This window comes from Pseudophryne corroboree, chromosome 3 (assembly GCF_028390025.1).
Source record: "Pseudophryne corroboree isolate aPseCor3 chromosome 3, aPseCor3.hap2, whole genome shotgun sequence".
In the NCBI taxonomy this organism is placed as follows: Eukaryota; Metazoa; Chordata; class Amphibia; order Anura; family Myobatrachidae; genus Pseudophryne; species Pseudophryne corroboree.
Genome location: NC_086446.1, coordinates 509876443 through 509903972, shown reverse-complemented (window position 1 = coordinate 509903972; position 27530 = coordinate 509876443). Strand labels below are relative to the sequence as shown.

The following is a 27530-nucleotide window of genomic DNA, read 5'->3' as shown; positions in this document are numbered from 1 at the left end:
TGCAAAATCTGCAGAAATTACTGGTTGTTTTGTAGGACAGGATGTGTACATGGGTTGGTGGTAAGGGGATGAAGTTATAATGCCGGCTGTCGGGATCCCGGCGTACAGGAGGCCCGACAGTCTACATATTGTCGGCGGTTGGAATGCTGACCCCCAGTTGGTGGGTCCACGCCACCAACAGAGTGTGAGTAGAACCTGTTGCGAGCGTAGCTCACTACTGGGCCCGAAGCATGGCGAGCGAAGAGTGCCCACGAGGGGACTCACTGCCGGTATACTGGCAGATGGGCTGCCGGTATATCATGGCCATTCCAGTGTGAAGGCTTCTTGTTGAAGTTTTACTCATGTAGGTGCAGGAAAAACACAAAGATAATGACATGTAACAGTAAGGAAATTAAAATGTCAACCTAAATAAAATGCAGCCCAATATCTCCTTCCTTGTCCTTAGTGAGTATGACCATTGCATATGGTAAATGGGGTCTATTGTCCTCTGTTATCTGAAGGTGGCTAGCACATGATTGTTTTCGATTGTACTGCAAATCTGTACTAAGGGGTCAATTCAGTTAGTCAGGGTGGGGTTGGGAGGCGAGTTGCTGCAGCAACGACATGGAAATGCCAGAGTGGCAGCTGAACTTGCGGCCTGGACATGCATTTTCATGTATGCAGCTTTAGTAAAAAGTCGCAAGTTCAGAGCTACCGTAAGTGCAGCATACAGCTACGCTTACTCATGGGCGGACCACCATGTGACTAATTGAATCAAACCCATAATGTTTCCATAGAGCTCTGCAGTACAGCTATGGATGGACACTGAGTTCTCCCATGCTAACAGCCGCAGCCTCTATATGCCACATGAGGGGGGTTATATGTTATAGGATGGATGGCTTTTTTTTTTTTTTCAATTCTCTTTTATTAGAATTTTTTATATAAATGAATCAGGGTATATAAAGGGAAGGGACGTGCAAATAACAAAATAATTATAACAAGAATTATATTGAGAAGAGTTGAAAAGTAATGATGGGTCTGGGTGAGTGTGGCGACATTGGGCCTAATTCAGACCTGATCACAGCAGCAAATTTGGTAGCTAATGGGCAAAACCATGTGCACTGCAGGGGGGGCAGATATAACATGTGCAGAGAGTTAGATTTGGGTGTGGTGTGTTCAAACTGAAATTTAAATTGCAGTGTAAAAATAAAGCAGCCAGTATTTACCCTACCCAACTCTCTCTGCACATGTTACATCTACCGCACCTGCAGTGCACATGGTAATGCCCATTAGCTAACAAATTTGCTGTTGCGATCAGATCTGAATTAGGGGGCAAATTCAGTATGAATTGCAAGTAGTGATTCGTACAGAATTTTTACTGAGGGGCCGCGGGCGCATGTGCAGCAGGCCCTTCTGCGCATGTGCCCGCATTTTCTGCGGGGGGGCGCAGAAAATACGATCGCCTCTGCCGGTCAATCAGGCAGAGGCGGGTAGCGGTGGGAGGGGGGCGGCAACGTCCGTTTTCTGGGTGGAAACGAAGCGTTGCGGGGGCATGACAGGACAAACGGTGGGCTGGTACGCGTGAATGGGGGGGTGTCGGGGGTGCGGCCGCAGTGGCTGCGTCACGTCACATGCAGCCGCTGCGACAGCAAAAATGACGCCGGGACTGCTGCGGCCGCAGCTAAGCTGCGCCGGCAGGAGTCATCCTTAATTTCTGCTAACAAGCAGAAATTGCGTGCTGTTTGCAATTTCTGCTTGAAGCAGGGGGGGAGGCGCCGGTCAGCATGCTGGGCGGCCTTGCCCAGCGCTAGGCGGCCCCCAACATGCGTGCTAATGGTTGGCAAATTCTGCTGATTAGCAGAATTTGCTAACCTTACTGAATTGGCCCCTAGACCCATTGTTAGTTGTGGATGACATATTTTGTGGAGTCCCACTTTTAAACGTGCAGTAATTGCCCATTAGCAGAGTTGTAAGTAAAACAAAAGTGTCATAACCAAAACAAACAAGCTCAGAATAATAGAGTATTTTTGTACATACACAGAGCTCTATGTACAGTATTATGTTCGAGGTGACCAACGTAAATTATATAGGGATACTGACATTTACCAGTTGGGTAAAGCTTTTTATCACAAAATCCAATGTCACTTTCTTCCTTTTTTATTTATATTGTGCATTACCTTCTCAGTGCCTGCAGGTGTCACTGTTTCTTTTGGGGTCTGCAAGTCCAAAACTATAGTAATGACAAAGAACTCCAAATCAGAATTTGACAAAAAGGTAGCCAACCTTAGCTAAATATTGACTGGGGGGGGGGGGAATGAATAATAATAATAATAATAATTTCATCTGTAAGTAAGAAAAATGTTGAGCTCCGTAAAAAAATCAATGCAATGATGTATCACCCCTCCATGATATGTAATAAATAGGGCAATGCGTATGATGACATTTATGAACAGCAGGGACCAAGACAATCAAAATCGGCAACAACAGAGGCAATAAACAAAATACAAGTCAAGTCCATACACAAAAAAACAACAGTCATAATCCGTTTTTAAACCATAACACAGATAACAAGGAAACAAGTCCAGCATATACCACAGTGAGGCAAGCTGTGATGCATGTTCATGCCCCTCTTTTTGGCCACTGAGTCAACCTCCCTTCCAGGAGTCTGAAAGGTATCCCAATAGTCCGGGAGTCTCCTGGACTTAACGACAGAGAAAGCAACTACTGTATAAATGATATGCACGATAATGTCCATGAGTGCTGTATACATGGATGGATACATTTTTCCATGTATGTAACAGCCTCAATTTTGAAATTAATTCTAAATAAGGCCTTCACTACAGGGTGATTCAAAAGTCTCAGTACACCCTTTTGTTTCAAAACTGTGCGAGAAATGGGAAAACTGAATACCCCAGTAAGGTATGGGTGAGGTGGGCTATCTTTTAGGGTATGTACCGAACATGGGCTCCATCTTGAAATCGTCCATCTTGAATCTAAGTCAGTTTTTTCAAATGAAAAGGGGGTCTCTCCTTCACAAAACAGCGGGGTGAGCTGTACCTGGGGGAGCATATTTGGCACTGGGGGAGGGGGAGCATATTTGGCACTTGGGGGGGCATATGTGGCACTGAGGGGGCATATGTGACACTGGGGGGTATATGTGGGGTATATGTGTACCTGGCACTTTGGGGGGGGCGGGGGGGGGGGGCATATTTGGCATTGGGGGCATGTGTGTACCTGGCACTGTGGGGGAATATCTGGCACTGGGGGCATATGTGGCACTGGGAGCACAGCCCTAGCAACAAGCATTACCCCCTAGCAACGAGCATGACACCCAGTGCATGAACCCCCTGGCAACTAGCATGACACCCAGTGCATGAAACCCCTGGCAACGAGCATGACACCCTGAGCATGAAAACCCCTGGCACCGTGCATGGAACCAAGAGCATGAAACCCCTGGCAACGAGCAGGTAATTTAAAAGTAATTAGAAGCCTTACTGTAGGACTTAATGTATAATAGAGATTGCGGTGTGTGGCATAATGTATCACGGACATTGCAGTGTGTGTCATAATGTGTCGCAGGCATTACGGTGTGTGGCATACTATATCACGGGCATTGTGGTATGTGGTATAATGTCTCAGGGTCATGCAGTGTGTGGCATAATGTATCACGGACATTGCAGTGTGTGTCATAAAGTGTCAGGCATTACGGTGTGTGGTATACTATATCACGGGCATTGTGGTATGTGGTATAATGTCTCAGGGTCATTACGGTGTGTGTCATAATGTGTCACAGGCATTGTATGTGCTATGATGTATAACGGGCATTGCGATTCCTGTCATAATGTGTCACAGGCATTACGGTGTGTGGCATAATGTGTCGAGGGCATTATGGTGTGTGCATATTGTGTCATGTGCATTAGTGTGTGTGGCATAATGTCTAAGGGCCATTGCAGTATGTGGCATAATGTATACTGGGCATTACTATAAGGAGGGAAAATGACAAATAATGTAGGGGCATGAATCTGTTTTTTTTTTTTCTGTGGTGGCCAACGTCTGGGCGTGCAGGTTGCAAAACTGGGGTATAAGGTACTCTTTTCCTGCAATGCCACGCCCCTTTATGCGAAGCCATGCCCATTTCAACAAAGCCACACCCCTTTTGCGACGGTTTATCCCTTTACTAGTGACAATTATAGGGGGTGGGGGCGCCAGAGAATTTTTTTGGCTTGGGGGAGAAAAATTTCTAGTTACGCCACTGCTAAGAAGGGGACATTGGGAATGTCATTTCTGCATGTGTCAAATTTAAATATTTTGATAATATTTTTAGATTTGTGACCTAAAATGCTTATTCAGTATAAAATTCACCTGGAAGGGTGCAACAAGTTTCCCACTAAAAGGATAGCTTGAGGCCAAATTTCCACCACCTTCAAGTACCTACTGAAATCAAGACCTTGTGTGCACATGAAGGGAGGTTCTGCAAAGACCTAACAACCCCCTGTACCCTCTACACACACTCTCTCTAACCAATAACACTTATTAGATATTAGGTCTTGCAACACTAGCAGGGTCAGACTGGCCCACAGAGGTAGAGTTAACACACGGTGGGTCCCACTGCGGGGGGCCCACTTCCTCCTCTAGGGATCAGGTTCCATACTGTGAATATAAATTATCCATTATACATATGTTACCTTATAGTGCACAGAAATATTGTGTATTTTCTACAGTGCATAGCTGCATACTTGCCTACCTCCTGGATCACAGAGGAGTCCCCCGAAATTCGGTTGGCGCCCCTGCCCTCCTCCTCCTCCAGGAATAGCAGGCAAGTCTCCCGGAGTCGCCTTGCCCCCCCTCGCAGCTCCCCGCACCAAACTCAGCTGTCCTTCAAAGTGGGCGATCCAAAGAGGCAGATGACTCTAAATTGCGTCCTCATAGTTCCCCCCTCCTCCACTATTCCGTGCCGGTAACCTGGACATTGAATAGCGGGGGGGGGGGGGGGGGGAGCCCATGATGACGTGACCGTGCATCCATGCCCCCGTATCGCCCACCCACGACGAGGCTATGCCCCCTATTTTACCGACCTGGCTGTCCCTGAATGTCGATAACTATGCATTGCTGTTATTAATCTGGTACATTACCATGGATGCACTAGACGTTTTTAATAAATAAATAAAAAAATATATATTATACTGTGCATCTATAGCTAGATACAGCACTCCTATTGTTTGATACCTTGTCCTTTGCCGATGCCTTCCTTAGGTTACCCCATGCAGAGGTCCAATATTTCAAACTTTATACATGTGGCACCCGGGATACATACTCCAGACAGCAGAATATTGTAATCAATGTTTCAACGTTTTTCATTGACGATGAAGTGTAATTTTAAAACTTTGAAATGTTGATTACAATACACTGCTCTCTGGAGTACGTATCCTGGGTGCCATCTGTATAAAGTTTGATAGATATACAATTGCCACTTTAAAAAAACAGGAGAATTTTACCAAAATCTCTCACTTTCTGATTCTCACACCCTATTACATTTCCCCCTTTGTGTTAAGTGTCGGACAGAGAGGCATGTAGGGGCTGATGCTTACGGGTGTGGCCAGGCTCCAGAGAGAACGTGGCCAGCCATCACAGATGTTTGCCTAACCATTGGGGAGCGCATAGCCTGGGTCTCTTGAGATATATATATATATATATATATCTGTGATGGCTGTCCATGTTCTCTCTGGAGGCTGGCCACACCCGTAAGCATCAGTCCCTACATGCACCTCTGTCCGACACTTAACACAAAGGGGGAAATGTAATAGAGTGTGAGAATCAGATAGTGAGAGATTTTGGTCAAATTTCCCTGTTTTTTTAAAGTGGCAATTGTTTACATTGCAAAATCAACCTGGTTTTGCCATGTAAATGATTGACACTTTAAAAAAGCAGGGGGATCTTACCAAAATCTCTCACTTTCTGATTTTCACACCCTATTACATTTCCCCCAAAATCTTTTTTGCATATAATACAAAGAGGTATATGCAATTCCGGGCGAATTGCGGCACTTTTTCGCCCGTTTTTAAATTCAACACAATTCGACCGTCGAATTCCGGCAGGTGGGTGCCGGAGTTCGACATATTCAATAAAAAACGAATTTGACAGTCCCACTGTCGAAAAACGGCCGATTTGACGGATTTTTATTAGATTTTTAAAAATGTTTAAAAAACGGTAATAAACCCGAAAAAAAAATTGCGTGGGGTCCCCCCTCCTAAGCATAACCAGCCTCGGGCTCTTTGAGCCGGTCCTGGTTGCCAAAATACGGGAAAACAAATGACAGGGGATCCCCCGTATTTTAACAACCAGCACCGGGCTCTGCGCCTGGTCCAGGTGCAAAAAATACGGGGGACAAAAAGAGTAGGGGTCCCCCGTATTTTTTGTACCAGCACCGGGCTCCACTAGCTGGACAGATAATGCCACAGCCGGGGGTCACTTTTATACAGCACCCTGCGGCCGTGGCATTAAATACCCAACTAGTCACCCCTGGCCGGGGTACCCTGGAGGAGTGGGGACCCCTTCAATTAAGGGGTCCCCCCTCCAGCCACCCAATAGCCAGGGGTGAAGCCCGAGGCTGTCCTCCCCCCCCCCCCCCCCCCCATCCAAGGGCTGCGGATGGGAGGCTGATAGCCTTGTTGAAAATGTAAGAATATTGGCCCTCATTCCGAGTTGATCGGTCGCAAGGCGAATTTAGCAGAGTTACACACGCTAAGCCGCCGCCTACTGGGAGTGAATCTTAGCTTCTTAAAATTGCGACCGATGTATTCGCAATATTGCGATTACTAACTACTTAGCAGTTTCAGAGTAGCTCCAGACTTACTCTGCCTGTGCGATCAGTTCAGTGCTTGTCGTTCCTGGTTGACGTCACAAACACACCCAGCGTTCGCCCAGGCACTCCCACCGTTTCTCCAGCCACTCCTGCGTTTTTTCCGGAAACGGTAGCGTTTTCAGCCACACGCCCATAAAACGCCGTGTTTCCGCCCAGTAACACCCATTTCCTGTCAATCACATTACGTTCGCCGGAGCGATGAAAAAGCCGTGAGTAAAAATACTTTCTACATAGCAAAGTTACTTGGCGCAGTCGCAGTGCGAACATTGCGCATGCGTACTAAGCGGATTTTCATTGCGATGCGATGAAAAATACCGAGCGAACAACTCGGAATGAGGGCCATTGTTTTTTGCAGAAGAACTCCAAGTCCCAGCAAGCCTCCCCGCAAGCCGGTACTTGGAGAACCACAAGTATCAGCATGCGGGGGGGAAACGGGCCAGCTGGTACCTGTAGTTCTACTGCAAAAAAAATCCTGCTCAAATTCTAAGCAATCTAGTCAGATTCCTTAGAATATTGTTCCGTGAGTACCCCCCTTAAGGGCCTAATTCAGACCTGATCGCTAGGGTGCGTTTTTTGCATCCCTGTGATCAGGTAGTCGCTGCCTACAGGGGGAGGGGGAAATCGCTGCGCAGGGGTGCGATCGCATGTGCAGGACAGCTGCACAAACAGAAGTTTGTGCAGTCTCTGCACAGCCCAGAACTTACTCTTCCAGTGCGATGATCGGGGATGGAGCTGCCGTCAGAAACCCTCCCTTCAAACGCCTGATCCCTCCTGCATTTTTCCGGACACTCCTTTAAAATGGTCAGTTGCCACCCACAAATGGCCTCTTCCTGTCAGTCACCTTGTGATCGCCCATGCGATCGCTTTTCTCTCACCATCCCGTTGCTGCGTACCTATGCGCCTACGCATTGCGGTGCATGAGCAGTTCAGACCTGATAGCAGGCTGTACGAAAACGCAGCCTAGCGATCAGGTCTGAATTAGGCCCTAAATGCGATTTAAAATCACATTCGGCAAACTATGTCCTGAGCCACCCAATCTTATCTTAATGCATTAATCTGCATATTTGCACAAAAATAAGATTCATCCAGTCACAAAACAGCAAGTTTGTTTACAGCTTTATTTATAACACCTTCAAGAAGCCTTATGCTGCTCTACTGTGTGACTTGTGTTTGTAGTCTTGGGCCCTAAAGTGGGGTACATATGGAGAGATGGATGCTTAATTTCTAAGCAATCTGACTAGAAGAAAATAAGCACGGATCTCTCCGTGTGTATGCCCGATAGCAATGCACGGCCCTGCGTGTCACTATTGCCGGTGCTAGATTGGCCACAATCTAGTACATCGCTCATTTCACCGCTGTGTGAAGCAAGCGCCCTCCCCCCTCACTCAGCACACATAACGCTGTGTGCTGAGCGGGGGGAGAGATGTGTGCTGAGCGGTCTGTTCTAGATCGCTCAGCACACATCTCCCCCGTGTGTACCCCCTTTAGGCACAAACTTATATATGCATCTCTCTTAAAGTAAACACTTAAGCAGTGCTGCTTTAGCTAATCATGTGTACTATCACTAACATCACTATACTGAAAAGGGTTAATTTTAATACATAAATGACCCCCCCCCCCCCCTACACACACACACACACACACACACACACACACACACACACACACACACACACACACACACACACAACCCCCCCCCCCCCCCCCCCCCCCCCCCCCCCCCCCCATGACCACAGGCAAGAAGGCTTCCAGCTCATTAAAGTGTTTTACAGACCGTTTCACAGCAGCGGTTTAACAAATTCATCCTGCAGTGAACGGCCTGTGTGAATGGGGCATCCTGCTAGGCAAGAAGGGGGGACTGTGGGATGGGAGGAATTAGTGCAGTGAAGAGCGGGAGGCAGGGAATGGAGGAGACTGTGTTTGCCAAAGACACCCCACTGCTTTACCAAAGCTGGGAGCAGATTAATCAGACACTAATTCGATTTGCAACAGCTAAGGATTTTTTTTTTTCACAGCTCAGTGTTTAGGAATTCAATGGGGGCAGAGATACAGAAAGGAGAGGGGGCAAATTAGCATAGGCCTCCATTTCCAAATGATTCTGCTTGATCCAGTGGCTGTTTGTTCTCATCTCTTTTAGGAAATATAAAGTGCTGATTATAGTCTGCTTGCCTTGAGTGACAGAATGTATGGGCCTGTTTAAAAAAAGGAGACTGCTTAAGTGTGGAAATAGGGCTGCCCTGTTAATGAGGGGCTATAGGTCCCTTGCTGCTAAGTGAAAGGGAGAAGGGGTGAGAAAATGAAGTGAAAAGGTGTTTGGGTGGTGAGTGCTGCATATCTTTTCTTTTCTTTTCGTCCCTAGGCAGTGTTTTCTTTGCCTGCATGTGTGCAAAGGATTTCAAAGCCTTCCCAGATCCGCTGATAAGACCAGGATTTGTAAAGGTGTTTAGAAAGGTATCCTATCAATCTTCTTCAGGATGGGGGAAAGCACAAAGAAACTGATTTGGCGACAAAAGCAGCAAGAAACCCCTTTAATCCTGCAACACTTTCCGTTTACGTCTCAGTTCAACGGCATTAACCTCTTGTGTGCTGACGGGGACAGCTCCACTAGGGGACTGATCCGGAAGCAGCTTTGGAGGAACAAAAAATATGAATTGTTTAAATTATTTGGAAGTGCTTAGCAAATCCAGGTCTACACACCTACAAATTGCCCAATGCATAGTCGGGCTGACGGAGAGTTGAACGCAAAACATGTGCGCAGTTTCACAGTGCGCATGCTCCATAAATCTGCACATGCAAATACGGATGAGGCGTAACATGAGGTGTTCTCACATCGATACAGTATAGTGAGGGTATGTCTGCATTAGTGTTAGACTATATGGCTATAGTGTTGGGCATTAGTGGCATACTTAGATGCTTAGGGCCCCAGTGCAAAAATGAAATACTTTCATACACCTTCTGTCTTATGCTGCCAATTTATTGCGGCACAACATGACCATGCCATTCGAATGTTGGTCACTGTGATTGCCATCTTCATTATGTTGCTGTTGGTAGCAGGATTTCTAGATGTCCTGTTATTGATGTAACCCATCTACCACACTGTGCCAGAATCCAAAATGTTCCTGGTGCCCATTGGAACCCTGTACATTGTAACTAAAACAATAGGTGCATTAATGGTAGCTATGTCACAGGAAGTGTTGTTCCCAATTAGCAATCCCAGGCAGTAAGAGTGTTACAATTAAATGTAATTGTTTCTGAGCAAATTGCAGGTAAGCATAGATAGCTAAAGCAAAGCTTCTCCAATCAGGTGGGACAAAACCGATAAATCATAGTCACAAGATTGAGGCCCAGAAATTCCCAACATAACCTTTGTTTAGTAAAACCCCACATAGAATCTCACCTAGAACCTCAAGTCTTTACAGTATGTGATGAATTCCACAATGACTGCAATGATATTATAATTTATCCCAAAATACATAGGTGATACATTACTCTCAACAGAAGAGCTAATAATACATTTCCTTACCAGAACTAATCTCCCAAAGCTTTCCCACCCACTGACTAATTAGTGGTAATTAATAATTTTTTGAATATGAGTCCCATCTCATTTCTGAATAACAATCTGAATCCTCGGACACCAGCTGGAGACGAATAGGGCTTTTGTTCCTCATATAATACCAGGAAGACTCTGGTTGTAATTCTCTCTTGATGCCGAGAAGGCATCCAATAGGATCTATTGGCAATTTATGACTCATACCTTTTAAAAAGTTTGTACTAAGAAAATGGATTTCTTAACAAACATAAATGCTTTAGAACTCAGATCTGGCCACTATAGTATAAGGGATGCCTCCTGCTGATTGAACCTTTAGCAGTAATGATAAGGTTCTTGTAGACCTGCATGCAGGGAAGGTGGGTGACAGTCAGTGCCGGACTGCCCATCTGGCACTTCTGGCAAATGCCAGATGGGCTGGTGGGCCGGTGCTTCCTTTCTGAGAGCTGTAGAAGCTCCCCCGCCCCCCTGCCCATCTCCATGGAAATGGGGGCGTGCCGCGAGTCCACGCCCCCTTGACTTGCAGCACGCCCCCGTCACTAGCGCACACGATTGCCAGGGCTGAATTCAGCCCCAGTTCATTGCTGGTGACAGTACAGAAGCCACAAAATATCTTTATTCCCAATGGCATCCTTCTGACTTTTGCGCAGCCTTGAATTTTCCTCCACAAACTATATCAACGAATTGAGGAATATAAGGACTGGTTCAGAGATGGACTCAAATGCCTTTGCAACTGCAAATTTGTACGAAATCTGTTGCATATATGCAAATGTGGCAGCTGCTGGGATTTGTATTGAGAAGCTCACTGATGGAGCTGCAGATTCACTGCTTGTGTATGAGGAATCAACCATCAGATGCACATCAGTGGATAATGAACCTTCAGAGTAAAGGGGGGTACTCACGGAGCGATCGCTGCTTAAAATCTAAGCAATCTGACTAGATTGCTTAGATTTTAAGCACGATCGCTCCGTGTGTAGCCCCCTCAGCGATAGCGATGCGCAGCCCCGCGCATCGCTATCGCTGCTGCTAGATTGGCCTGCAAGCAGGCCAATCTAGCGGGTCGCTCACTTCACCCGCTGGGTGAAGTGAGCGGCCCCCCCGTCTCCCCCCGCACGCTCAGCACAGATCGCGCTGTGCTGAGCGCCGGGAGAGATGTGTGCTGAGCGGTTCGCTCAGCACACATCTCTCTGACATCGGCCAGTGAGTACTGGCCTTAACCCTGTGACAATGCATGCTGGCAGACTGAGCGGATGGGATTACAACAATTGCTCCACTGCATACAAAATCGGCATTTCATCCATCTATAAATCAGGCCCAAAGTGATATTTTCTAGTCACAAAATTATTTCTCTATCGTCCTAGTGGATGCTGGGGTTCCTGAAAGGACCATGGGGAATAGCGGCTCCGCAGGAGACAGGGCACAAAAAGTAAAGCTTTAGGATCAGGTGGTGTGCACTGGCTCCTCACCCTATGACCCTCCTCCAAGCCTCAGTTAGATTTTTGTGCCCGGCCGAGAAGGGTGCAATCTAGGTGGCTCTCCTAAAGAGCTGCTTAGAAAAGTTTAGCTTAGGTTTTTTATTTTACAGTGAGTCCTGCTGGCAACAGGATCACTGCAACGAGGGACTTAGGGGAGAAGAAGTGAACTCACCTGCGTGCAGGATGGATTGGCTTCTTTGGCTACTGGACATTAGCTCCAGAGGGACGATCACAGGTACAGCCTGGATGGTCACCGGAGCCTCGCCGCCGGCCCCCTTGCAGATGCTGAAACGAGAAGAAGGTCCAGAATCGGCGGCAGAAGACTCCTCAGTCTTCTTAAGGTAGCGCACAGCACTGCAGCTGTGCGCCATTTCCTCTCAGCACACTTCACACGGCAGTCACTGAGGGTGCAGGGCGCTGGGAGGGGGGCGCCCTGGGAGGCAAATGTAAACCTATTTTTGGCAAAAAATACCTCACATATAGCCTCCGGGGGCTATATGGAGATATTTAACCCCTGCCAGAATCCGTTAAAGAGCGGGAGACGAGGCCGCCGAAAAAGGGGCGGGGCCTATCTCCTCAGCACACAGCGCCATTTTCCCTCACAGAAAGGCTGGAGGGAAGGCTCCCAGGCTCTCCCCTGCACTGCACTACAGAAACAGGGTTAAAACAGAGAGGGGGGGCACTAATTTGGCGTTAGAAATATATAAAAAAGATGCTATAAGGGAAAACACTTATATAAGGTTGTCCCTATATAATTATAGCGTTTTTGGTGTGTGCTGGCAAACTCTCCCTCTGTCTCTCCAAAGGGCTAGTGGGTCCTGTCCTCTATCAGAGCATTCCCTGTGTGTGTGCTGTGTGTCGGTACGTGTGTGTCGACATGTATGAGGACGATGTTGGTGAGGAGGCGGAGCAATTGCCTGTAATGGTGATGTCACTCTCTAGGGAGTCGACACCGGAATGGATGGCTTATTTAGGGAATTACGTGAAAATGTCAACACGCTGCAAGGTCGGTTGACGACATGAGACGGCCGACAAACAATTAGTACCTGTCCAGACGTCTCAAAAACACCGTCAGGGGTTTTTAAAACGCCCGTTTAGTCGGTCGACACAGACACGGACACTGAATCCAGTGTCGACGGTGAATAAACAAACGTATTCCTTATTAGGGCCACACGTTAAGGGCAATGAAGGAGGTGTTACATATTTCTGATACTACAAGTACCACAAAGGAGGGTATTATGTGGGATGTGAAAAAACTACCGTAGTTTTTCCTGAATCAGATAAATTAAATGAAGTGTGTGATGATGCGTGGGTTCCCCCCGATAGAAAATTATTGGCGGTATACCCTTTCCCGCCAGAAGTTAGGGCGCGTTGGGAAACACCCCTTAGGGTGGATAAGGCGCTCACACGCTTATCAAAACAAGTGGCGGTACCGTCTATAGATAGGGCCGTCCTCAAGGAGCCAGCTGACAGGAGGCTGGAAAATATCATAAAAAGTATATACACACATACTGGTGTTATACTGCGACCAGCGATCGCCTCAGCCTGGATGTGCAGAGCTGGGGTGGCTTGGTCGGATTCCCTGACTAAAAATATTGATACCCTTGACAGGGACAGTATTTTATTGACTATAGAGCATTTAAAGGATGCATTTCTATATATGCGAGATGCACAGAGGGATATTTGCACTCTGGCATCAAGAGTAAGTGCGATGTCCATATCTGTCAGAAGATGTTTATGGACACGACAGTGGTCAGGTGATGCAGATTCCAAACGGCACAAAGGTGTATTGCCGTATAAAGGAAGAGGAGTTATTTGGGGTCGGTCCATCGGACCTGGTGGCCACGGCAACTGCTGGAAAATCCACCGTTTTTACCCTAAGTCACATCTCTGCAGAAAAAGACACCGTCTTTTCAGCCTCAGTCCTTTCGTCCCTATAAGAGTCATATCTGCCCAGGGATAGAGGAAAGGGAAGAAGACTGCAGCAGGCAGCCCATTCCCAGGAACAGAAGCGTTCCACCGCTTCTGACAAGCTCTCAGCATGACGCTGAGACCGTACAGGACCCCTGGATCCTACAAGTAGTATCCCAGGGGTACAGATTGGAATGTCGAGACGTTTCCCCTTCGCAGGCTCCTGAAGTCTGCTTTACCAAGGTCTCCCTCCGACAAGGAGGCAGTATGGGAAACAATTCACAAGCTGTATTCCCAGCAGGTGATAATTAAATTACCCCTCCTACAACAAGAAAAGGGGTATTATTCCACACTATATTGTGGTACTGAAGCCAGAAGGCTAGGTGAGACCTATTCTAAATCTAAAAAAATTTGAACACTTACAAAGGTTCAAATCAAGATGGAGTCACTCAGAGCAGTGATAACGAACCAGGAAGAAGGGGACTATATGGTGTCCCGAGACATCAGGGATGCTTACCTCCATGTCCCAAATTTGCCCTTCTCACTAAGGGTACCTCAGGTTCGTGGTACAGAACTGTCACTATCAGTTTCAGACGCTGCCGTTTGGATTGTCCACGGCACCCCGGGTCTTTACCAAGGTAATGGCCGAAATGATGATTCTTCTTCGAAGAAAAGGCGTCTTAATTATCCCTTACTTGGACGATCTCCTGATAAGGGCAAAGTCCAGGGAACAGTTTGAGGTCGGAGTAGCACTATCTCGGATACTGCTACAACAGCACGGGTGGATTCTAAATATTCCAAAATCGCAGCTGATCCCGACGACAAGTCTCCTGTGCTTAGGGATGATTCTGGACACAGTCCAGAAAAAGGTGTTTCTCCCGGAAGAGAAAGCCAGGGAGTTATCCGAGCTAGTCAGGAACCTCCTAAAATCAGTGCATCATTGCACAAGGGTCCTGGTAAAAATGGTGACTTCCTACGAAGCAATTCCATTCGGCAGATTTCACGCAAGAACTTTTCAGTGGGATCTGCTGGACAAATGGTCCGGATCGCATCTTCAGATGCATCAGCGGATAACCCTATATCCAAGGACAAGGGTGTCTCTCCTGTGGTGGTTACAGAGTGCTCATCTTCTAGAGGGCCGCAGATTCGGCATTCAGGATTGGATGCTGGTGACCACGGAGGCCAGCCCGAGAGGCTGGGGAGCAGTCACACAAGGAAAAAAAAAAATTTCCAGGGAGTGTGATCAAGTCTGGAGACTTTTCTCCACATAAATATACTGGAGCTAAGGCTAAATTTATAATGCTCTAAGCTTAGCAAGACCTCTGCTTCAAGGTCAGCCGGTATTGATCCAGTGGGAAAAACATCACGGCAGTCGCCCACGTAAATAGACAGGGCGGCACAAGAAGCAGGAGGGCAATGGCAAAAACTGCAAGGACTTTTCGCTGGGCGAAAAATCATGTGATAGCACTGTCAGCAGTGTTTCATTCCGGGAATGGAAACTGGGAAGCAGACTTCCTCAGCAGGCACGACCTCCACCCGGCAGAGTGGAAACTTCATCGGGAAGTTTTCCACATGATTGTAAACCGTTGGGAAATACCAAAGGTGGACATGATGGCGTCCCGTCTGAACAAAAAACGGGACAGGTATTGCGCCAGGTTAGGAGACCCTCAGGCGGTGGCTGTGGACGTTCTGGTAACACCGTGGGTGTACCAGTCGGTGTATGTGTTCCATCCTCTGCTTATCATACCTAAGGTACTGAGAATTATAAGACGTAGAGGAGTAAGAACTATACTCATGGCTCCGGATTGGCCAAGAAGGACTTGGTACCCGGAACTTCAAGAGATGCTCACAGAGGACTTATGGCCTCTGCCGCTAAGAAGGGACTTGTTTCAGCAAGTACCATGTCTGTTCCAAGACTTACCGCAGCTGCGTTTGACGGCATGGCGGTGGAACGCCGGATCCTAAGGGAAAAAGGCATTCCGGAAGAGGTCATTCCTACCCTGGTCAAAGCCAGAAAGGAAGTGACCGCACAACATTATCACCACATGTGGAAAAAATATGTTGCGTGGTGCGAGGCCAGAAAGGCCCCACGAAGAAATTTCAACTCGGTCGATTCCTGCATTTCCTGCAAACAGGAGTGTCTATGGGCCTCAAATTGGGGTCCATTAAGGTCAAATTTCGGCCCTGTCGATTTTCTTACAGAAAGAATTGGCTTCAGTTCCTGAAGTCCAGAAGTTTGTCAAGGGAGTATTGCATATACAACCCCCTTTTGTGCCTCCAGTGGCACTGTGGGATCTCAACGTAGTTCTGGGATTCCTCAAATCACATTGGTTTAAAACCAGTCAAATCTGTGGATTTGAAGCATCTCACATGAAAAGTGATCATGCTCTTGGCCCTGGCCTGGACCAGGCGAGTGTCAAATTGGTGGTTTTTTTCTCAAAAAAGCCCATATCTGTTTGTCCATTTGGACAGGGCAGAGCTGCGGACTCGTCCCCAGTTCTCTCCCTAAGGTGGTGTCAGTGTTTCACCTGAACCAGCTTATTGTGGTGCCTTGCACCTACTAGGGACTTGGAGGACTCCAAGTTGCTAGATGTTGTCAGGGCCCTGAAAATATAGGTTCCAGGGCGGCTGGAGTCAGGAAAACTGACTTGCTGTTATCCTGTATGCACCCAACAAACTGGGTGCTCTTGCTTCTAAGCAGACTATTGCTAGTTGGATGTGTAATACAATTCAGTTTGCACATTCTGTGGCAGGCCTGCCACAGCCAAAATATGTAAATGCCCATTCCACAAGGAAGGTGGGCTCATCTTGGGCGGCTGCCCGAGGGGTCTCGGCTTTACAACTTTGCCGAGCGGCTATTTAGTCAGGGGCAAACACGTTTGTAAAATCCTACAAATTTGATACCCTGGCTAAGGAGGACCTGGAGTTCTCTCATTCGGTGCTGCAGAGTCATCCGCACTCTCCCGCCCGTTTGGGAGCTTTGGTATAATCCCCATGGTCCTTTCAGGAACCCCAGCATCCACTAGGACGATAGAGAAAATAAGAATTTACTTACCGATAATTCTATTTCTCGGAGTCCGTAGTGGATGCTGGGTGCCCATCCCAAGTGCGGATTATCTGCAATACTTGTACATAGTTACAAAAATCGGGTTATTATTGTTGTGAGCCATCTTTTCAGAGGCTCCGCTGTTATCATACTGTTAACTGGGTTCAGATCACAGGTTGTACAGTGTGATTGGTGTGGCTGGTATGAGTCTTACCCGGGATTCAAAATCCTTCCTTATTGTGTACGCTCGTCCGGGCACAGTATCCTAACTGAGGCTTGGAGGAGGGTCATAGGGTGAGGAGCCAGTGCACACCACCTGATCCTAAAACTTTACTTTTTGTGCCCTGTCTCCTGCGGAGCCGCTATTCCCCATGGTCCTTTCAGGAACCCCAGCATCCACTACGGACTCCGAGAAATAGAATTATCGGTAAGTAAATTCTTATTTTTTTTCTAAATCTGAAGCCATGTTGTTACATGATCCCAAACAAGATAGTAACATAGTTTCTGAGGTTAAAAAAAGACAATTTGTCCATCGAGTTCAACCTATTTGTGGTCTCCTACGCTGTATTATTTTTAGGACTAATTTTGTCTGTTGCTAATGTCGACAGTTGTGTTTATTCCTCTTTTTTTTTTTTTTTATAACTATAGTGCCTGACTACGCACCATAACCTTGTATATCCTTATCCATTAGGAATTTATCTAGCCCATTCTTAAAAGTGTTGACTGAGTCTGCCATTACTAGTCTCTCAGGCAGGGAATTCCAAACACTTATTGTCCTTACTGTGAAAAAACCTTTTCGTCTCTGTGTGCAAAATCTCCTCTACTCTAACCTAAGCGGGTGTTCACGTGTCCTCTTTGTTGATCTTACCAAAAACAGATCACCCACAAGCTCTGTGTATTGTCCCCTTATATATTTGTAAATGTTGATCATGTACCCTCTTAGTCTTCTCTTTTCCAGTGTAAACATGCCTAGCCTTGCAAGCCTTTCCTCGTATTCCAGCGTCTCCATCCCCTTAATTAGTTTGGTTGCCTGCCTCTGAACCTTTTCTAGTTCCAAGATATCCTTTTTGTAGTATGGTGCCCAAAATTGTGCACAGTATTCGAGATGTGGCCTCACTAGTGATTTATATAATGGGAGAATAACACTCTCATCCCTTGCATCAATTCCCTGCTTTATGCATGCTAATACCTTATTAGCCTTCTTTGCTGCAATCCTACTTTGGGTACTGCTGCTTAGTTTGCTATCTATGTGAACACCTAAATCTTTTTCCAGTACAGAATCCCCTAATGTTACCCCATTTAGTATGTAGGTGTTATTGTTGTTCTTGCTACCAAAGTGCATTACCTTACACTTGTCTGTATTGAAGCTCATTCTCCATTTTGCTGCCCATGCTTGCAATTTAACTAAGTCGGTCTGAAGAGACTCAGCATCCCCCTCCGTATTTATAACCTTACACAATTTGGTATCGTCTGATAAAGAAACTTTTATTTATAGTTTTGCTCTTAAGTGCCAACCCAGGAAAATATCCCCGGAGTTTTTATCACCGCTTCTTGTGAAACTTTGTACCAAAACAACTTTGGCCGGGCACACACCCGAACGATCTTGGCATGATACGTACAGTAGTTTCCATGGGTTGTACATGGTATCTTCTGGTTGGCTGTGCTGCACAGTCAATCAGAAGATATCATTACGATGCCATCGCGCCGTCATACCATCTTGCAAGTGTGTACGAGTGGCACAAAATGTTGGCCTATTGGATTGGCCTGGGAAAAGATTATTCTGATGTGTACCCGTTCTTACTTCCCATTCAAAGGTTACAGATGATCTCTCATACTTGGAAAGCCCTTATAATTTTGTGACTTGGCAGGAATATCGCAAACAAGATGAATATAATGCTGAAACTGCTATACCACTTCCTGACTGTTTTGGTGTGGGCTTCTTAAGCTAGGTTCACATCTGTTCGATCACTGGCTGATTAGATTAAATGCTCCAAATCAGCCAATTGGTAAGTATCAGGCTGTGACCCCTGTGAGGCGGTGGCAGCAGTGTGGGGGGGGGGGGGGGGGGGGAGGGGAGATAAGCTGCTCCTCTATAGGGATTGGAGGGTTGGCTGTGCAGCACGTGAGATACGACCTCTCGGTCCCGACCGTTGCAGGAACATATAACCAGTTTATCGGCTAACGCTCCTGCATCTGCACTGCTTACGCACCTATGCAATCAACGCAGTTCACCGGAAAATGGCCCAGTGATTGTATAGGTGTGCACCCAGCTTTACTCTGTTTGCACTACACCAGAGTAGAAAGTACTTTTTCTAAGGTTGTGTGGATTTGGACACCCCTTGGGATTGGACAAACTAAATTTACATCAATAAAAAGAGAAGGTATCGGATTACCAGACATTGAGCTTTGGTATTGAGCCTTTGGTCCCACCAATATATTCTCATGGTTAGATATTGAAAAACAGTCTTTCTTTTTTTTTCTTTCTTTTTTTAAAATTTCTTTATTGAAGCATCAAGTATCACAGACATTGTAAGGAATAAATGGAGCGATTATTAAAGATAGCGATAATTACAGACAATGGTATAATACATGGAATACATAAAGTTTTCGAGTAATGAACCAACAGGCTCCATCATTTCGAGGTCCATTACAATAATGGAGATGACATATCAAAAATGTAAGAACCACAAAGAATAGGTGCCTCGCCGTCTCCCCCATCCCAACCCCGGACCCAAAAGAAAGATTTTAAAAATCAGCTAATAATGTGCAATGGTCAAAACTAAGTATAACTTAATAATAATAATAATAATAATAATTTTATTTATATAGCGCTCTTTCTCCAACAGGACTCAAGGCGCTTTGATTGTATCGAGGGATCGTTGGCCGCAATTTGTATAAGATACCAGGATGAATTCTTTTAACAATGGTGGGTCTGGGTCCTTATTGGCGTTGAACGTGTAGCTATGCAGCTTTCCCAAAAAAGGAGCCTACTGCCCTGTGTATCCCAAATAGAGCCCAATCTGGTGTGAAAGGGATATAATTGGCTGAATTGGCTACAGAATAGTTTAAAGTCAGTTTCTTAATCTTGCATTTCTCTTTCTACTCCATCTGGGTAGACACTGTGGGTCTTATTCAGCGTTGCCTGCATGGGAAAGAAATACACGTTTTTGTCCATATTCAGAGTTCCACCATTTATGTGACCTCACCGCTTCCATCCATCTCCTTGCTGATGTACTGTAGCCATCATGAATTCCTCTAAAATGGCAGACCTCACACTTTGTTTACTGTTTGTATCATGTTTGTCCATTGAAAATAAAGTCAATTAAATTTTTTTTTTCAAAGATGGAAACATTTTTTATTTCATTATTATTATACTAATATGTTTTCACTATGCTGAGAGTAAAGGGCCCCATACACTAGAAAGATAATGCCCGATTTCATCCGATTTCGGGCATTCGGCCCAATATATTAGGTGAAATCTGGCATTTTGGAGGTGTTTCCGATCCGATCCAATGCGCGTTCCCGTGAGCATCGGATCGGATCCTCCAGATTGAACGTGCTGCACTAGCGATCATGTCTAACCCCGCAGGCATGGCTGGGATCGCCCAATATATATTGTATGCAAAAGGACAGCACACAATGTATCTTGGGTGATCCTACCGCCCAGGAGGCTGCGGGGGTGATCGCCTGCGACATGACAGTCGGACATGTTTCATAAGTATATGGGACCCTTAACACTACAGATGATACATGCATACTGGGGACCACTTTATGGACAAAAAATAAGGAAGAAAAATCACTTTTTTTATCACTGCTTTATCTCCGGGCTTAATACATCTGCCCCACTGAAAGTAAAAATAATTGTGATAAACCCTCACAATTAACATGGAGTATAAGTGAAGTTCTTAGCATACATTCGCTCAACTATGTGGGCCCATGAACCGCGACCAGGTGACTTCATTACATGGGTAACCTAGCATTATATAAATTTATAAAGGTCTTACCTTCAAATAGAGCCCTTATTAATGTGTCATCTGCAATGTAGGAACCTGTGCTAATTAAAACACATGAGGGCAAATGGACAAAAAATAAGACCAGGTTATAATTTCATCATAAAATATTTTTCTGCAGCGGGGTACATTGGTTTCCACAGGGAAACATCAGGGTGTAGAGATTGCTCTTGATCCAGGCACCAACAGGCTAAAGCTTTAAACTGTCCCAGTATGCATTGGGGCCTCCTCTATAACCCCTCCTCCAGGCACTGTGAGCTCAGTTTTGAGTTGGTGCCTTAACAGTGGGGCTGCACTGGGCAACCCTGAAAAAGCTTTTAATTGAAGACTTCAAGGGCCGCAGCACTTACATGTCAGGGTGACATTCTGTGCTGCGGCTCCGTCACCTCCCCAGTGGCTTCGCATACTCACGGTGGCTCAGTTCCCGGGTACTTGCGACAGGGACGCTCCGGCATTGGGCACACAGTTACAGTGCTTTCCTGGTTCGCGTGGCTGCTACGAAGGGAGAATGTAAGAGGGTCCCCCAGGTGGGACCCGCCATTAAATCACGTCCCGATCGCAGTCTAGGGAGACGGACTGCGACGATGGCGATGACACTGTCACCGAGCAGGGACCCCACTATATAGACCAGGGCATAGGAGTACAGGTCGAGTGTACTAATGCCTACTTTAACAAGACTCCATAGTATCAGGTGGTGAGGACCAGCATAGGGGAGCCAGCGCTTGACCTGTAGCCTCTCCCCTGACTCAGGGCGCCATCTACTGCTGGTGTTCCCGCCCTGGAGCTGCCTCATATTCTACCTCACTTCCTGACTGAGACGCTGGGCGCCATCTTCTAAGGATAGCTGCGACTGGTCTCCGGGACTAAAGGGCAAGGTCTCCCCTGTAAATCCGCCTGTACATCAGCGCTCTGATTTTACAGATACTTAAGTATTTTACATGTCTTATTTGGGGAAGACCTCAATAAGATTGTGGCTGGCTTGGCGGCTGCTAAGACTGCCTTACTCCCTAATACTACTACTCCTGCACAGAATGCAAAAGGTACCACTTTTCACTCCTTTCAAGCTCAAGGGAAAGCAAAAGGTCAAATATACCAGAGAGAATCTTGTGCTTCCAAAACCACAAAGTCCAAGACAAAACAGCCTGCTTCTAAACATGACAAGCCTGCTGCATGACGGGCAGGCCTCCCCCTGGGTGGATAATTTGTCCCTATGGTAAATCCACCCTGGGTCTACCCAGTTGCAGCAATTGAATCAATCTTTGGTTAGACATAAGACTGCCCCAAGCCACTCTCGTGTTACGGGATCTTCTAAGTTCTAAGCGGACCATTTCCTCCTCACAACCCACTAATCTCTCAGAAGATTCTTCTGAAGAAGACGGGGAGCACACTGTCCCGTCAGACACTGACACAGCTGCTTCTGATGAGGAATCTACAACTCAGGTTGATGTCCCTGACCTAGTGATTGCTATTAAGCAGATCCTGCAAATATCAGATGAGGAAGAGGATTCCACTACGGTGTCTAAGAAGCCTGATAAGTTTAAACGTCAGAAGGTAACTAAAACATTAATGCCGCATTCTGACCATTTAGTGAACATACGACAAGAACCCTGGATTACACCAGGGAAGAAATTCTCCCTGTCTAAACGGATGGTAGCTCGCTATCCTCTCCCTACAGAGTTGTGTAACAAGTGGGAAAATTCACAGCCGGTGGATTCCCATGTCACCCGTCTGGTGGTGTTATCTACTCTGCCTGTCACCACTGTCACCTCACTGAAGGAACCAACAGAAAAGCGTGTGGAGGGATACCTGAAGTCTATTTACTCTCTTACAGGTGCTGTGCATAGACCCACTATAGCAGCCTCCTGGGCTGCAAAAGGAATTGAAGCATGGGTTCAGGCATTAAAGGATGAGTTGCCCCACAATATATCTGACAATGCCAGACAATACCTGTCTCATATTACCACCTCCGCCTATTACATTCAGGAGGCGTCCTCTGAGGCGGGTGTGTTGGCAGCCAAGGTTTCAACTACGTCCATCCTGGCTTGCCGTATTCTGTGTTTGAGGTCATGGAAGGTGGACCTGGACTCCAAAAAGACCTTGGAGGTTCTTATTTTGACACAATCACAAAGTTCCGATCTTCGGATCAAGAACTAGGGATCCTCAAGCAGCGTTCGTGGATGCTCTGGCAATTCCATGGAACTTTTGGCTGCCATACGTGGTCCCTCCAGTATCACTTCTGCCCAGGGTATCGCGGAAGTTCAAACAAGAAGGAGGAATACTACTTCTAGTCATTCCAGCATGGCCAAGATGGCATTGGTTCTCGGGCCTGCAGGGTCTATCGATAGAGCGTCCTCCTCTACTTCCTCAATGCCCAGACCACCTCGTTCAGGGTCCTTGTGTCTACCTGGACTTGGCCAGACTGGCTTTGACGGCATGGCTCTTGAAGCTTCACTTCTAAGGGCCAAAGGATTCTCCGAGGTGGTTATCCAAACTATGCTGAAGGCCCGCAAACGTCATCTGTGCGGATTTATTACAGGGTCTGGAATTCTTACTTCACCTGGTGTGCTGCTAAGAATTACAATGCATACAAATTAAGTACTTCCAGACTTCTGGCTTTTCTGCAACGAGGCCTGGACTTAGGCCTTTGTCTAGCCTCCCTCAAGGTTCATATCTCTGCCTTGTCGGTGTGGTTTCAGAGAAAAATTGCATCTATTCCTGACGTTTATACTTTCATTCAGGGTGTTTTATGGATTCAGCCTCCCTATGTCCCTCCTGTGGCTCCATGGGAACTGTCTGTTGTCCTGAATGTCCTGCAAGAGTCTCCATTTGAACCTCTTGAGTCAGTGGACCTTAAATGGCTCACAGTCAAGGTCCTGTTCCTCTGTTAGGAGGGTGTCAGACCTAGGCGCTCTGTCCTGTCGTCCACCCTTTTTGATATTTCACCGTGACCTGGCAGTTCTTAGAACTCGCCCTGGTTATTTGCCTAAGGTGGTGTCATCTTTCCACCTTAACCAAGAAATTGAGGTTCCGGCCTTTATCTCTTCTGATTTGTCCTCTAAAGAGCGGTCTTTGGATGTGGTAAGGGATCTCCGTATTTATGTGGAGAGGACTGCCTCTATCAGGAGGTCAGATTCCCTTTTTGTACTTTTTGGTTTTCACAAACGTGGCTGGCCTGCGAATAAGCAAGCCTTGGCCAGATGGATTAGAATGGTGATTGCACAAGCATATGCGCAGTCTGGACTCCCAGCTCCTACTGCTATCAAAGCCCAGTCTACTCAGTCTGTTGGACCTTCTTGGGCAGCCTGCCGAGGCGCGTCCGCTGAACAATTGTGCAAGGTGGCTATGTGGTCCTCAGTGAACACGTTCATTAGGTTCTATGCCTTCGATACTTCCTCCTCCCAGGATGCTTCCTTTGGACCCGGGTTCTTATACCAGCTACGGCGCGTCCACTCCCATGAGGAACTGCTTTAGGACATCCCCAATGTTTCCCTGTGGAATCCAATGTATCTTGCTGCAGAAAAGGAAATTTATGGTAGACACCATGGTTAAATCTCTTTCTGCGAGGTACATTGGTTCCACAGGGCGCTCGCCCTGACGCACCTAGCTTCTATGGGTTTGTATGGCAATAGCCGCTAGTTCCTTCTCCTGTTGTGAGAACGTGGTTCTATGTGACTAACATCTACCTTCTATTTTACTTGTTCCTGCATTGGACTAGTTAACGAAACTGAGCTCACAGTGCCTGGAGGCGGGGTTATAGAGGAGGCCCCAATGCATCCTGGGACAGTCTAAAGCTTTAGCCTGTTGGTGCCTGGATCAAGATCCATCTCTATACCCCAATGTTTCCCTGTGGAACCAATGTACATCGCAGAAAGAGATCTAACCATGGTAAGTCTACCATAAATCTTCTTATTTAACATATATTCAAATACAAGACAGGTACAGAGAAGATGACTGCCATACAATACGGTATCCGGTCTATAGGTCGACCACACTTAGGTCGACAATGTCTAGGTCGACCACTATTGGTCGACAGTAACTAGGTCAACTGTCTCTATGTCGACAGGTATCTATGTTGACATGTTCTAGGTCGACGATCTCTGTCGACATGGTATCTGTCGACATGTTCTAGGTCGACAAGTCAAAAGGTCGACATGAGTTTTTCATAATTTTTTTTCTCCTACTTACCGATCCACGTGGACTACGATTGGGAATAGTAACCTGTGCCGAGTGCAGCAAGGCACCTTGCCCGAAGCATGGCGAGCGAAGTCATACATTATACAGAGCATCCCACTGACCACCATATAATACATAGTGCATACCAGTGACTGCCATGCAATAAATAGAACATCCCAGTGACCATCATACACTACATGAAGCATCCCAGTGACGGGCATGCAGTACACAGATCATCCCAGTGACTGCCATGCAGTACGTTGACAGGGTGAGGTGCTGCAGCTTCTAATGCAGAGAGAGGTGCTGCAGCAGCTGGGGCAGAGAGAGGTGCTGGCGCATCAATGTAGAGATAAGTGCTGCAGCAGCCGGGGCAGAGAGAGGTTTTGCGAAAGTTGGGGCAAAAAGTGGTGCTGCAGCAGCTACTGCAGTGAGTTGCAGCAGCTGGGGCAGAGAGAGGTGCTGCAGCATCAATGTAGAGAGAAATGCAACAGCAGCTGGGGCAGAGGAGGTTCTGCAGAAGCCGGGGCAGAAAGATGTGCTGCAGCAGCTAGGGCAGAGAGAGATGCTGCCGCATCTGAAGTAGAGACATGCTCCAACTTCTGGGAAAGAAAGGGGTGCTACAACAGCGGGGCGCTGCAGGACACGAGTAACCCTACTGCACAGCTACAAGCAGACAGTGAGACATATGAAGAGGGCGGGCAGAGCTCCAGCATGTTCCAGCTGTCAGCATCTCCTGCTGTCACCTCTGGCCTGCCTAAGGGGTCTATTCAATTGATGTCTGATCCTTTTCTGATGGAAAGGATTTGACATTTTAGTATTAAATTTGCGTCCAAATCCGACATGTTTTGGCCGTTCCCGACAAAGCCAATCCAAGTTTTTTTAAAGTCGGTTTGACATTGTCGGATAAACAGCAGTTTGAATAGGTCGTATCTGGATTTGACTCTAAATTGTCGAAAACTGAGGTTTATCCGAAAAGTCGGGAATTCCGACTTGAATTGAATAGACCCCCTAGTCTTCAAGCCAGCATGCACCCCCTCTGCTTCTCCTCCTCCTCCTACTCTGTGTCTGCCAGTACAGTGGCCCACGGGAAGGGGGGGTGGCGGTGGCGGGCAACAACATGCCCTCTAACTTTTCAGCTGCCCGGAGCTTGTGCTCCACCGGAGCTACCCTCGCTACACCCCTGAGCCTGATCTTGACACCCCCCCCCCAGCAAAAACCCTATCCTATACTTGGGTGGTCTTCAGTATGCCGGCTATCGGGATCCCGGCGCACAGTATACCGCCGCCGGAATCCCGACAGCCGGCATACCGACACTTATTCTCCCTCGTGGGGGTCCACGACTCCCCTGGAGGGAGAATAAAATAGCGTGGCGCGCTTAGCGCGCCACCGTGCCCGCAGCATGGCGTGCGCAGTGAGCCCGCAAGGGGCTCATTTGCGCTCGCCACAATGTCGGTAAGCCGGCGGTCGGGCTCCCAGCGCCGGTATGCTGGTCGCCGGGAGCCCGTCCGCCGGACTACCATACTACACCCCTATACTTATCCTCCTAGCTATACTTACCCTTGGGACACCTGACGGGTGCCGGGATCCCGACAGGCTGTATCTTGAACGTATACTGTGCCTGGTGTAATTTTGTATTAGCGGTGACAGGAATGTGTTTGGTGTAATTGAGGTTGACAGGGTTGTGCCTGGTGTAATTCTGTAATAGAGATTACCGATATATGTCTGGTGTAATTCGTAGAAGAGGTGACAGGATTGTGCCTGGTGTAGTTCTGTAATAGAGATGACAGATATACGTTTGTTGTGATTTTGTATTAGAAGTGACAGGATTTTGTCTGGTGTAATTCTGTATTAGTTGTGACAGGAATGTGTCTGATGTAATAGAGGTGATAAGATTTTGCCTGGTGCAATTTTGTAGTAGAGATGACATGTACAGTACATGTCTGGTGTAATTCTGTAGAAGAGGTGACAGGAATGTAAGTAGCCTATTTCTAAACTAGCAGTAACAGGAATGTGTAATTCTGTAATAGAGATGACTGGTATATGTCTGGTGTAATTCTGTAGAAGAGGTGACAGGAATGATTAGCCTATTTCTAAACTAAAAGTAACAGGAATATGTCTAGTGTAATTCTGTAATAGAGGGAACAGGGATAGGACTGGTTTAGCTCTGCATTAGAGGTGGCAGGGATTCGTATGGTGATATTCTGTAATAGAGGCGATAGGGGATCCGGTCTCTAAGTTGACAGTAACTAGGTCGACAATGTCTAGGTCGACCACTATTGGTCGACAGTAACTAGGGCGACAGGGTGTCTATGTCAACAGGGTCTTTAGGTCGACATGTTCTAGGTCGACAGGTCAAAAGGTCGACATTAGTTTTTCACAATTTTTCTTTTTCTGAACCTTTTCATACTTAACGATCCATGTGGACTACGATTGGAACGGTAATCTGTGCCGAGCGAATCGGTAGTGGAGCGAGGCACCTTGCCCGAAGCATGCGAGGGGACATGGTGCACTAATTGGGGTTCCCGGT

General features: G+C 46.9%; 1 protein-coding gene and 1 long non-coding RNA gene across 4 annotated transcripts in view; one reads left to right on the top strand and one right to left on the bottom strand.

Annotated features, from left to right (window-relative positions):
- Positions 1-10856, bottom strand: part of LOC135057955 (uncharacterized) — a 44039-nt gene extending 33183 nt beyond the window's left edge. The window contains exons 1-2 of the long non-coding RNA XR_010244489.1: positions 10596-10856; positions 2157-2209 (exon numbers count right to left, since the gene is read on the bottom strand). This is a non-coding gene — a long non-coding RNA (uncharacterized LOC135057955). The remainder of the gene's footprint in view (positions 1-2156; positions 2210-10595) is intronic.
- Positions 1-27530, top strand: part of NTN1 (netrin 1) — a 475394-nt gene that overhangs the window by 233817 nt on the left and 214047 nt on the right. The window lies entirely within an intron of this gene.